General features: G+C 42.6%; 1 protein-coding gene and 1 long non-coding RNA gene across 2 annotated transcripts in view; one reads left to right on the top strand and one right to left on the bottom strand.

The window, feature by feature from the left end:
* The window catches only part of AATF (apoptosis antagonizing transcription factor), a 134,290-nt gene that overhangs the window by 78,132 nt on the left and 43,198 nt on the right, over positions 1 to 12,960 (bottom strand). The gene's annotated exons all lie outside the window — the stretch shown is intronic.
* LOC131188710 (uncharacterized) overlaps positions 8,484 to 12,960 on the top strand; it is a 34,667-nt gene continuing 30,190 nt past the window's right edge. Inside the window, exon 1 of the long non-coding RNA XR_009152818.1 lies at positions 8,484 to 8,699. This is a non-coding gene — a long non-coding RNA (uncharacterized LOC131188710). The remainder of the gene's footprint in view (positions 8,700 to 12,960) is intronic.

Here is a 12,960-nt window from a genome sequence, read left to right as displayed (position 1 = left end):
CACACACATCCTATACATACTAGCAGGCTCTTAGTAAATCGTAAGGATCAGCTGTACATACCTAAGTAGAGTACTTGGACAGGGGGAGGGAAGCAAGACTAAAATAAAGACAAAGGTTCCCCTCGCACATATGTGCTGGTCGTTCCCGACTCTAGGGGGCGGTGCTCATCACCGTTTCAAAGCCGAAGAGCCAGCGCTGTGCGAAGGCATCTCCGTGGTCATGTGGCCACAGAACGCCGTTACCTTCCCACCGAAGGTGGTCCCTATTTTTCTACTTGCATTTTTTACGTGCTTTCGAACTGCTAGGTTGGCAGAAGCTGGGACAAGTCACGGGAGCTCACCCCGTTACACGGCAGCACTAGGGATTCAAACCGCTGAATCGCGACCTTTCGATTGACAAGCTCAGTGTCTTAGCCACTGAGCCACCGCCTGGCTTTTAGACTACAATTGAGGAAATATCACAAACCTGGATAAAGGTCCTTTCAGATCTTCCCTTCAGAACAAGTTACCGACGCCCAAAATACCTGCCTTTCCTTGCTAACTGGTTTGAACATTCAGGAGAAAAAAAAGGGAGCACGACTAGTCCTCGACTTACCACCACAATTGAGCCCCAAATTTCCGTTGCTAACCGAGACATTTTTTTAGGTGAATTTTACCACACACAACACACCCCATTTTATGACCGTTACTGCCACAGCGGATCAGTGAATCACTGCGGTTGTCAAGTTAGTTAACACGGGTTGTTAAGCGAATCTGGCTTCCCCGGTGACTTCTGCTTGTTAGAAGAGGGCAAAAGGGGGATCGCGTCGTAACACTGCAACCGTCATAAATACGAGTCAAGTTGCCAAGTGTCTGGATTTTGATCGCGCGACTGCTGCCAACGGTTCCGTGTGCAAAAAAGCGGTCGCAAGTCGCTTTTTTTCATTGCCGCTGTTAACTTTGAACAGTCACTAAATGAATTCTTATAAAGCGAGGAGCACCTGTATCCTTTTCTCAAAGGGAGCCTCCTTCTTCACCACCTGCTCCAGAACCAAGTTAAAACATAGGTCAAACACAATGCTTGATACGTTGGCCCAAGAACAATACTCCTCATTCAAACCCCAAGCCAGCCCCCTCCCCACCTTACCCGCCTCTCTCTCTCTCTCTCTCTCTCTCTCTCCCCCAGTCATCCCTGACAATTAATCCCCCAAGAAACACGTTTGATTAAATCTTTTCAAGCAAATCCTTTGCTTTGCTTTTGTTAGTTCACTTCTTGTCAACATCTATTAAAATATGCCTTTAATTCTCCCACAATCTTAAAAAACACTGATTCCACTGTCTTCAACTTTAATCAACTGTATGGCCGGCATTTTTCATTTCATAATAATGCGCTGCTTGGAATTCAAGAGGCGAGCTCCACATCAATCATTCTGCGAGAATTTTTCCACTGCAATAAATATGCAAATGAGCAAAAGCCAGTCAGTCGTATTTCAGGCCCGACTTGCTAGTGTTTTAAAAAAAAAAAAAAAGACACAAATTTATTAATTGCCGTTGGCCAGCGGAATCCTATTACTTTGGGCATTGATTACAAAGCTGTGTGAGTGATTATCGTGCAACTCACGGACCATCCAGGCATGAGGAAAAATTATTAAAGCAAAGGAGAGATTATCAACTCGGAATAACAATAAGCTGTAACATTTTAAGGCCCCTAACTTCGGCGACTGAGAAAATTATGCCGCAGCTTTAAACCATGGCCATTCCCAGAGATTTTTGCACCTTGTTCCTTTCCCGTGGCCCATCATCTTTCGGCTTTATGTCAGAACAAGAAAAAGTCCTCAGTAGTTTCCTCTACCTTTGTATTGGCCACCACAAGGGAACTAGAATGAAAAGAAAATTATTGTGTTTTCTTGAAGTTCTTTGATGAACTCCAGTGAGGAGGAGGAGGAGGAGGAAAAGGTCGTTGATGTTCAAGAGGTGTATATTTCTGCTTCTAAATACAGGTTGTCCTCGATTTACGGCCCAAATTTTGCTGTTAAGTGAGGTATTTGTTAAGGGAGTTTTGCCCAGCAATGAAATCCGGCCGGATCTATCCGGTTTGTGCAAGCCGGTAGTGCCGGCTGTGGGAGGCTCCACCCACCCGCCAGGATATCATTACATCCCATTTTTGACCCTCTGCGCATGCGCAGAAGAGGAGCGCGCGCTCACATTTCCAATCCGGTAGCGAAGGTAAGTGCATTTCACCCCATGTTTTGGACCCTTTTACTACCTCTCTTGCCTGAGTTGTTTACGTGAATCACTGCAGTTTTTAAGTTAGTAACTCGGTTCTGGCTTCCTCGTTGACTTTGTCAGAAGGTCGCAAAAGGGGAACACGTGATCCCAGGTATGACTGAAGTGGTTGTAAGTATGAGTAAGTTGCCAAGCGTCTGAATTTTGATCACATGGCCATGCGGGGGGTGAGGGTGGTGCTTCAAAAGTCGTAACTGTGAAAAACGGTCCCTAGTCACATTTTTCAATGCCGTTGTAAATTTGAATCGCCACTAAATGAACTGTTGTAAGTCGAGAACTACCTGTAAAGGTTTCCATGACAGTAACAAGCATTTTTTGAAAGCTCTTTTTTTTCCCCCTCCAAAAACTGTTTCAAATTTCTAGGCACCAATGTAAAATAAAAAGAGACAGACATACTCAACAATAGCAAAAGACCAGAATTTTCTCTTTTTATATTGATGCTTTATACGGTTTGAAGTTTCTCTCTTCAACAATGTTGTCATTTTTTTTGGCAGTATGTGATCCTAGGCTGAGTTTTTGCTCAGGGGGTTTTCTTCCCATCTACCACATTTGTTAAACAAAAATGAAGTGCATATTTGCAACAGATTGCCTGGATTAATGATAAAAAGTCAGATTAAGTAAATAAATAGGTAATCTTTTTTTAAAAAATCTATGCTTAGGTATGCTTATTGTTATATTATGATGACCCTGGTCTTGTTGGTATGATAAAATGTGTAGACACAGTGAAATTTGAAACAAAACCATGCATTAAATAAAACCTTGACACCGTAACTACTAGGTTTACATTCTTTGTCTGTCGTGTTCTGTCACAGAGTTAGAATAAGCTACAAACAAACCCCGTTTCCCCATTTCCTCAGTAATCAATATATCCCTAGGAATTTCTCTACCGTGGTGACCATGTGCTGATTCTTTATGTTGTGTAGGAATGTTTTATCACCAGTTTTATAGTGAGACCACATGTGGCCATATTAATACATCAATAACCTTTTCTCTATCTCATTTTAGGATAGACTAGACTAGAATAGAACAGAATAATATGGAGAATGGAATGGAATGGAATGGAATGGAATGGAATGGAATAGAATAGAATAGAATAGAATAGAATAGAATAGAATAGAATAGAATAGAATAGAACAGAGCAGAACAGAACAGAACAGAACAGAACAGAACAGAATAGAATAGAATAGAATAGAATAGAATAGAATAGAATAGAATAGAATAGAATAGAATTCTTTATTGGCCAAGTGTGATTGGACACACAAGGAATTTGTCTTTGGTGTATATGCTCTCAGTGTACATAAGGAGAATAAAATACATTCATCTAGAATAAAAAGATACAACACTTAGTGACAGTCAAGGTTACTAATAAGCTATCAAGTCGTACTAGGAAACAAGTAAAAACAATATAAATTGAAAGGTACAAGCACAAGTTTATAGTTCTAAGTGGGAAGAGGTAGGTACTAGTAAGGAAGAGAAGAATAGTAATACAGTCTTAGTAAATTATTTGACAGTGTTGTGGGACAGTGTTGTTAATTGTTAAGCAGAGTGATGACATGGGGAAAAAACTGTCCTTGTGTCTAGTTGTTCTGGTGTGCAGTGCTCTGTAGCGTCGTTTTGAGAGTAGGAGTTCAAACAGTTTATGTCCAGGATGTGAGGGGTCTATAAATATTTTCACAGCCTTCTTTTTGACTCGTGCAGTATACAGGTCCTCAATGGAAGGCAGTTTGGTAGCCATTGTTTTTTCTGCAGTTCTAATTATCCTCTGAAGTCTGTGTCTGTCTTGTTGGGTTGCAGAACCAAACCAGACAGTTATGGAAGTGCAGATGACAGACTCAATGCTAACACTGAGATCCACAATGTTAGTCAAGTTGGAGAAGAGTAGGGTAAGACGCAAAATACAATACAAATTTCTAAGTAATGAAGTCAGTGGTGAAAGTGGTGAAAGTTGGTCTAGTGGTGAAAGTACCAGGTTAGAGTCCAGGGGACCTTGAGTTCTAGTCCTACCTTAGGAATGAAAGCTGGCTGGATGACTTTGGGCCAATCACCAGGAGACTGAGTTCTAGTCCCGCCATAGGCATGAAAGCAGGCTTGGGTGACTTAGGGCATGGGTCTCCAACCTTGGCAACTTTAAGCCTGGAGGACTTCAACTCCCAGAATTCCCCAGCCAGCTTTGCTGGCTGGGTAATTCTGGTAGTTGAAGTCTTCCAGGCTTAAAGTTGCCAAGGTTGGAGACCCCTGACTTAGGACCAGTCCCTCTTTCTCAGCCCAACCCACCACACAGAGTTATTTTATGGGGGAAATAGGAAAAGGAAGGAATATTAAGTATTGTCACCACTCTGAGTTATTTATAAAAATAATAAATAAATATTTAAAATCATAAATGTCTATGGAGATTCTCAGTCACCCCGGCCATGGTTATCCCAAAGGCGTTTTTCTCAACTGGACTTTCTGCTTTTTCTTTGAAGGCGTTTCGCTTCTCATCCAAGAAGCTTCTTCAGCTCTGACTGGAGGGCGGGGAAGGGAAGGATTTATATGCCTTGCAGACAGGAATATAATATTGGTTCACTTGCTGGCAGCTCCAAGTTTCCATTACTAAGCAAGGCAGAGTCGAGCCAGATTTTATGAGCTTTTCTTGCCCTGCTTGTTAAGGTGAATTGCCAAGCACCCAAATTTTGACCACACAGTTGTGGGGATGCTGCAATGGTTATACGTGTGTGGTCTGGTTGTAAGTCACATTTTTTTCAGCGCCGTTTTATCACAAGGTCGCAAAAGGCGGATCGCGTGACCTTGGGAAACAGCAGTGGTCCTAAATAGGAACCAGGTGTCAAACATCTGAATTTTGATCACCGGGGAATGCTGCAAAGATGGGAACTGTGAAAAATGCTCGTAAGTCACTTTTTTCCGTGCCATTGTAACTTTGAACGGTCACTAAATGAATGGTTGTAAGTCGAGGCCTACCTATAAGGCAGAGGTGTCAAACTCGATTTCATTGAGGGCCGTATCAGGGTTGTGTTTGACCTCGGAGGATGGGGGGGGGCGTGGCCATATTGGGCGTTTGACACAGATGCCATTTTTCCAGTGGTGAAACGTAAAATTTGTTACTACTGGTTCTGTGGGCGTGGCTTGGTGGGGGAGTGGTAATGTGACTGTGTGGGCGTGGCCAACTTTTTTTTTTTTAACTCTTAAAAGCATTTTCTCTACAACCTCTTCGGCCGAAGAGGTTGTAAAAAAATGCTTTTAAAGAGTTCTGATGATCCCAGCTGAGTTGCCTGATCGTCAGAGGCTTTTGTTTTCTTTTAAAAGCTTTTTTTTTTTTGCCTTTAAAAGAAAAAAAGCCTCTGATGATCGCGCAGCTGAGCTGGGATCGTCAGAGGAGCCTTTTAAAAGCATTTTTTCTACAACCTCTTCGGCTGAAGAGGTTGTAGAAAAAATGCTTTTAAAAGGGTCTGTCGATCCCAGCTGAGCCGCACGATCATCATTGTGCGCCTTTTTTTTTTACTTTTAAAATCATTTTTTTAGCCAAAGAAAAAATGCTTTTACAAGAAAAAAAAACCAAACTCTGATGATCGTGCGGCTCAGTTGGGCATGGGTGGGGATGGGCAGAGATTTTTGCTACCGGTTCTCCTAAACACCCACCGCCATTGCTACCGGATTGGGCGATCCGGTCCAAACTGGGAGCATTTCACCATTGCTTTTTTCCCTTTGTATTCAAAACAGCTATTCCAGACAAAGGGAGATGTACTTTCTGGTACAAATAGTCTCAATTCCATAACGTAGAGATTAAAGACATGTAGAGTCTCCAGCCGTTTTTGGCTAGCAGAGGCACCGTGAGCCGATCCTTTGATATTTTCAGGCTTGTCCCGTGGGCCAGATCTAAGCAGCCTGCGGGCCGAATCTGGCCCACAAGCCTTGAGTATAACACCCCTGCTGTAAGGGGAAGATACAAAACCACACTTAATTTTGAGCCTCACACCACTCTAAGAAAAAAGAAGCAGCAGCTAGAGATTTTGCAGGACAGTTGGAGAAAGCAGCAGATGACAGGCGATGAGACAAAAGGAGACGGATTCTAGAAACACTGATACACTGATGATGTTACCTAATCAGGTAATGAAACGCCTGCAAGAAAAATAACCGAACTCGGAGACCACCAAGGGCCCTTCGTTTCAACCATGAGCTACAAATAATTCCCTTCTATCGATTCGCTTAGAAACAGCTGCTTTTGCATTTTACTACAGTACAAAAACTGCTGGTTCCCATTTTCATCAAGTACCAAAAAAAAAAGAGAGAGAGAGAGAAGCAAATATATGCAAATAGGCCTGAATAAGACAGGATGCTAATCTCCCGTTTTCCTCTAATGCAAGTTTTTAATTCCTCCAGCCTTCGGAGTTCACAAAGCTCGATCGGGAGGTGGGTGGGTGGGTTTCAAACAAACCCAGCTACACTTCCGATAGCGAAGACATGAACTTTTGCACTGCTTTTTTCTTCTTTTTTAAAAAAGGTCCTATTGAGAAATCTGACTGCCACCTCCCCAAATTAAAAGACAAAAATCCCTCAGGTGCCCTGCTGTTTCAATTCCCAGCGGGTGTCCGACGACGATGGCCTGCGTGGATGCTGTCATTTCAAAACTCCAAGAGCAATCTCCCTCGTCCTCTTCCGCTCCCTTCAGTACAAGATTAAATGATTTATATATTGTTTAAATAGCTAGGATTCCCAGCTGTTTCCCCAGCAGCATGACGTATGGGGCTTCCAGTCTGAGCAGGGATTGAAACCCGACCCTCCGAAGATTAGCTATAAATAAAAATAAAAAGATTGGAACTGTAAAGGGAGGAGGGAGGGAGGGAGGAGAGTTGGTTAATTAAGTGCTGTCAGGTCTTCCAAATTGACAGGGTTATAATCGGGGGTGGGCTGCTGGGGGTTCGCAGGGGCTCGGGAGAACCTCTAGCTAAGAGTCTGTGCAGTTCGGAGGACCCCTCCCCCAAATCCCACTCCTGGCAGGCCCCACCCACCCCACCCCTCCCAGGAGTCCCCACGCGGCCCGTTTTGGATGCAGGTAAGTGCAGGGTGTGCGCGGAGGCTTGGGAAGAGTGAAAAAATGGGCCTACTGGAAGTTTGGGAAGGCCCGTTTCAGGCCTCTAGAGCAGTGGTAGTCAACCTGGTCCTTACTGCCCACTAGTGGGCGTTCCAGCTTTCATGGTGGGCGATAGGGGTTTTGTCCGATACTGAAGCACTTTCCTTTTATTTTTTAATTTAATTGACTTTTTAAAAAATTTTCATAGCATTATTTCAAACATTTTCATTAGGTTTTCATAAAATTCCCCATGACAATTTAAATTTCTGACAATATACTATTTGTATCACCCGCGCATAAGTTTACTTCACGTTACGTAAGTGAAACTAAATGGCGCTATAGTGTGACCACAAACTAAAGAGTCTCGTCCCAGAATAGCTCGCATATCTCCCCCCACATCACCCAGCTGTAATAGACAAGCAGAGTTGGTAGCCGGCGTCCCCCCAATCCACGGTGCAGACGATGATACATGGCGCATTACTGTGGAACCGGTGGGCAGTTAGAAAATTTTACTACTAACAGAGATACAAAAGTGGGAGGTAGTATAAAAAGGTTGACTTACCCCTGCTCTAGAACCTGAGGAGGCCGTTTTTGCCCTCCTGGAGGCTCAGGAAAAGCCTCCGGAGCCAGGGGAGGGCAGAAATTCCCCCCCACTATGGTGCAGGAGGCCAACTAGGCCACGCCCACCACGCCCATGGCCATCCAGCAACCGGGCAGAGACCCCCTTGCTAAAATTTTTGCAGCCCACCCCTGGTTATATTTGGGGGTGGAATTAAAAGAAAAAGATGGGGTTTAAAAATCCCCGGCATTGCAGGTGGTCCTTGACTTACAATAGTTCACTTAGTGACCACTCAAAATTACAACGGCACCGAAAAAAGTGAATCATGAGCGTTTTTTCAGTTATGACCTTTGCAGCATCCCTATGATCATATGATCAGAATTCAGATACCTGGCAACTGGTTCATATTTATGACCGTTGCTACGTCCCTAGGCCATTTCATAGAAATGGGAAAACCCGGGGGGAAAAAACCCAGAAAAATTGGGGAAAAACCAGTCCCCACCCACCAATTTTCCCAATTTTTTTTCCAGGCCTTCCCATTTGTTTCCCTTTTATAACCTTTTGACAAGCACAGTGAACGGGGAAAGCAGATTCACTTAACAACCGACTTTACTAATTTATCAATTGCAGGGATTCCCTTAACAGCTGAGGCGAGAAAGGTCGTAAAATGGGACAAAACTCACTTAACAAACGTGTGACTTAACCACGGAGCTTTGGGGCTCAATTGTGGTCGTAAGCCGAGGACAACCTGTTTAGGGGACACCATGTCGGATCTACTCTGCATCCAGAAATGATTATCTTGATTAGGTAATTGTGTCCCAGGACTTTGGGTAGCCACAGGCGCTTTCTGATCATCTCAGTTGTTTTCAATAAATGCTGGGACCTTCTCTTTAGCTTCTCTCCAATGTGCACAGCTGGCTGATCCTTCCAGTTAAGATGGTGTTTGCTGCGATGGGCAGAATTTTGCCCAAATCTCTGGCAATTTCTCCGCTTGGTTGCTAAAAAGGATACTCTGTAGGGTCCTTGGTGCTCTCTGAGCTTGCTGGTTTTTCTTGCAGACCTCCTTACAGACGTTTCATTACCGAACGAGGGAACATCATCAGCGCTAGGAATGAAACGTCTGCAAGAAAACCTCCTTGCAGATGTTTCATTACCAAACTAGGTTACATCATACTACTACTGTAACGCTCTCTACAAGGGGCTCCCCTTGAAGAGCACCCGGAGGCTACAACTGGTCCAGAATGCGGCTGTGCGGGTAATATAGGGAGCTACTCGTGGCTCCCATATAACACCTCTCCTGCGCAAGTTGCACTGGTTGCCAGCGGTCTTCCGGGTGCAATTCAAGGTGTTGGTTACCACCTTTAAGGCACTCCATGGCATGGGACCGGGATATCTACGGGACCGCCTGCTGCCACCAATAGCCTCCCATCACCCTGTGAGCTCCCATAGGGAGGGTCTCTTCAGGGTGCCGTCAGCCAAACAATGTCGGCTGGCGACCCCCAGGGGGAGAGCCTTCTCTGTGGGGGCACCTACCCTCTGGAATGAGCTGCCTCTGGGGTTACGTTTGCTCCCCGACCTCCGGACGAGAGCTTAAGACCTTTCTGTTTTACCGCGCAGGGCTGGCCTAATTGTAATATAGCTTTTAACTTGGGTTTTATTATCGTTTTATTAATAGTTTTAATGGAATTTGGCCTAATTGAATTAAATTTTTAAAATTATTTTTAATTTATTGATGAATCTGTTTTATGTTGGCTGTAAACCACACTGAGTCCTTCGGGAGAAGGGCGGTATCGAAATTAAATAAATAAATAAAAATAAGTGCTAGAATGAAACGTTTGCAAGAAAACCTCCTTGCAGACGTTTCATTACCGAACAAGGGAACATCATCAGTGCTAGGAATGAAACGTCTACAAGAAAATCACCAAGCTCATAGAGCACCAAAGACCCCACAGTTCAACCCTGAGCTACAAAATATGCTTTTCGATCGGCAAGGATGCTCGATTACCGTGGTCTCTCTTCTCAAGGCTCCCCAATCTCTGTTCACCCTTCTTTCTCCAACTGAGGGGTGGTCCATCTACCCTTTCACTCAACTCATAGAGAGCAGCAGTGCACGGCTGACACAAGCCAACGAAGAATGCAAAGCTAAGGTACAAACTCAGCTCTAAGGAAGCGATGGTGCAGAAGGAGAGAGCTAGGACTACAAATGCAAGGTTGCTACGATTTCCTAAAACTCTTTAAAAATTTCAATAACCTTCAAAAGGTCTGCCCCAGTCAGGTGTGGCTGCACCATAAAATTTAGATTTTACTGTTTTTATTTTCACTTAATGTATAACCCACTGTATTGTCTTAATGTGCTGTTAATCATCTGTACTGTCTTCCCATACCTATATTGTTTTTAAGAAGTGATTGGACAACCACTATTTTATTTATTTATTTTGTCAAGTATGTATTAGGTAATATATATGAGTATAAGCATGAATTGAATACATAAAATGAATACAATTAAAGGGAACATTAGGACAGGGATGGTAGGCACGCTGGTGCTCTTATGAACGACCCTTAGAGACCTCTTAGGAATGGGGTGAGGTCAACAGTAGACAGTTTAAGCTTAAACTTTTGGGGGTTTGGGGAAGAAACCACAGTGTCAGGTAGTGCATTCCAGGCATTGACCACTCTGTTGCTGAAGTCGTATTTTCTGCAATCGAGTTTGGAGCGGTTCACTTTAAGTTTGTATCTATTGTGTGCTCGTGTATTGTTGTGGTTGAAGCTGAAGTAGTCACTGACAGGTAGGACATTGTAGCAGATGATTTTATGAGCTACGCTTAGGTCATACCGAAGGCGGCATAATTCTAAATTTTCTAAGCCCAAAATTTCAAGTCTGGTGGCATAAGGTATTTTGTTGCGAGCGGAGGAGTGGAGGACTCTTCTTGTGGAATATTTCTGGACACGTTCAATTGTATTAATGTCCGATATGCAGTGCGGGTTCCAGACCGATGGGCTGTATTCAAGAATTGGTCTAGCAAATGTTTTGTATGCTCTGGTTAGTAGTGTAATATTACCAGAGAAGAAGCTACGCAAGATTAGGTTTGCAACCCTTAATGCCTTTTTGGCTATGTTGTTACAGTGGGCTTTGGCACTTAGATCATTTGATATGAGTACTCCAAGGTCCCTGACAGAGTGAGGGTCATCTACAAGGTCATGTCCTCTCAGCTTGTATTTTGTGTTCTGATTCCTTTTGCCAATGTGTAAGACAGAGCATTTGTTGGTTGAGATTTGGAGTTGCCAATTTTTTGCCCATTCCGACTGAAATGGTACAGGGTCTCTTGCTTGAGCAGGGGGGTTGGACTAGAAGATCTCCAAGGTCCCTTCCGACTTTGTAATTCTGTTATTCCCCCCTCTTTTTTTCCCTAATGAATTGAACTGTGCTAACCAACTAGCTTTAGTTTAAAAACTGAACAGAGATATGTTCTGATTTGAAAATGGAAATTATTATATTACTTAAATTTATTACAACCGCCCCTTTTCCAAAACACCCTGGGCAGTTTGTGGTATCCAAATACATAATTTAAAAAACAAAACAGTTTTAAAGACATAAAGTAAGACAAGGAGGACCAAACTAAAAACAACCACATCAATACAAACAATAAAAACACGATAAATATAATAAGGGGTCCACAGGCACGCTAACCCCCCGAGGCCTGGAGGCAGGAGAAGGCCCTAAGAGCCCTCCAGAAACACAGGAAAGTGGGTTCCCTATGTATTTCTGGGGGATGTTGTCCCAGAGGGCAACAAGAAGAGGGGGGGACATTTCTTTGATCCCACAAAATGATGATGTTTAAGTGAGGGGACCTGGAGCAACACCCATTGTGCCTGAATGTAATAGGCAAGCAGCAAATTAGAGACAGACAGTCCCTCAAATAACTAGGTCATAAAGGTCCACTAATCAACACTTTGAATTGTGCCTGAAATGTGACTGGCAACTACCGTGCTTCCCCGAAAATAAGACCCTGTCTTATATTTTTTTGAACCCCAAAAGAAGCGCTTGGCCTTATTTTCGGGGAGGTCTTATTATTTTGGGGCATGTGGAGGAAGATGGGGCTCCTCTTGCTGTCTTATCTGATTTCCAGCTCTGCTTTTAAATATTTTCCGGGAGGGCTTATTTTCAGAGGGAGCCTTATTTTAGTGCATGCGCTCAAAAGCCCGATTGGGCTTATTATCAGGGGATGTCTTATTTTGGGGGAAACAGGGTATGAAATATTTCTGTTGGGGATCCTACCAGAAACTTATAGTAAAGAAAATGTGTATCTGATTATTCATGTAATAAATGAGCTAGAATTGTATTTGCACAAAACTGGAAAAGTGAAGAGATTCCTACAGAGGAGACTATGATAAGGGAAATATTAGAATGTGCAGAAATGAATAGATTAACACCGGCAATGAAAGAGAAAAAACAAACTGGTTATTATGCGATAAGGGAAACATTCTGTCAGGGTTCCTGACTGCCACATTCTATCGATGGTAAGGACGAATATAAAAATTAGAAATAAAAGTAGATGAGTAAAATATAGAAAATAATAGAGTTAATAGAGTTGAGCAAATTAAGAAGAGGATGTAAAGTATTGGAAATTTAATGTATTGGTATTAAGCTAAGAATAGATTAAATAATGAATATGATTGTAAATTTTAACTGTTATTGCACAAACCTTTGTACCCAGACGACACACTATTTAATGGAAGATGGATTATTTGTTCTAAAATAAAATAAAAATTTATATGTATGTATGTGTGTATGTATGTATGTATGTATGTATGTATGTATGTATATATATATATATATATATATATATATATATATATATATATATATATATATATATATATATATATATATATATGTAGGTCTTTGGTTATTCGGGTTTTCTCCCGCGTAAAATTGGAAGTGTCTTGGCGACGTTTCGACGAAGTCTCATTCGTCATCTTCAGCCTTCAGCTTCGTGCTTCTGGGAGCAATGTGGGATTGCAGCTGTTATATATAAATAAATAAATTAATACAGCAAGAGTAGCAGTT

This window comes from Ahaetulla prasina, chromosome 1, assembly GCF_028640845.1.
Source record: "Ahaetulla prasina isolate Xishuangbanna chromosome 1, ASM2864084v1, whole genome shotgun sequence".
Taxonomy (NCBI): domain Eukaryota; kingdom Metazoa; phylum Chordata; class Lepidosauria; order Squamata; family Colubridae; genus Ahaetulla; species Ahaetulla prasina.
This window is presented reverse-complemented; position numbering and strand designations above follow the sequence as displayed.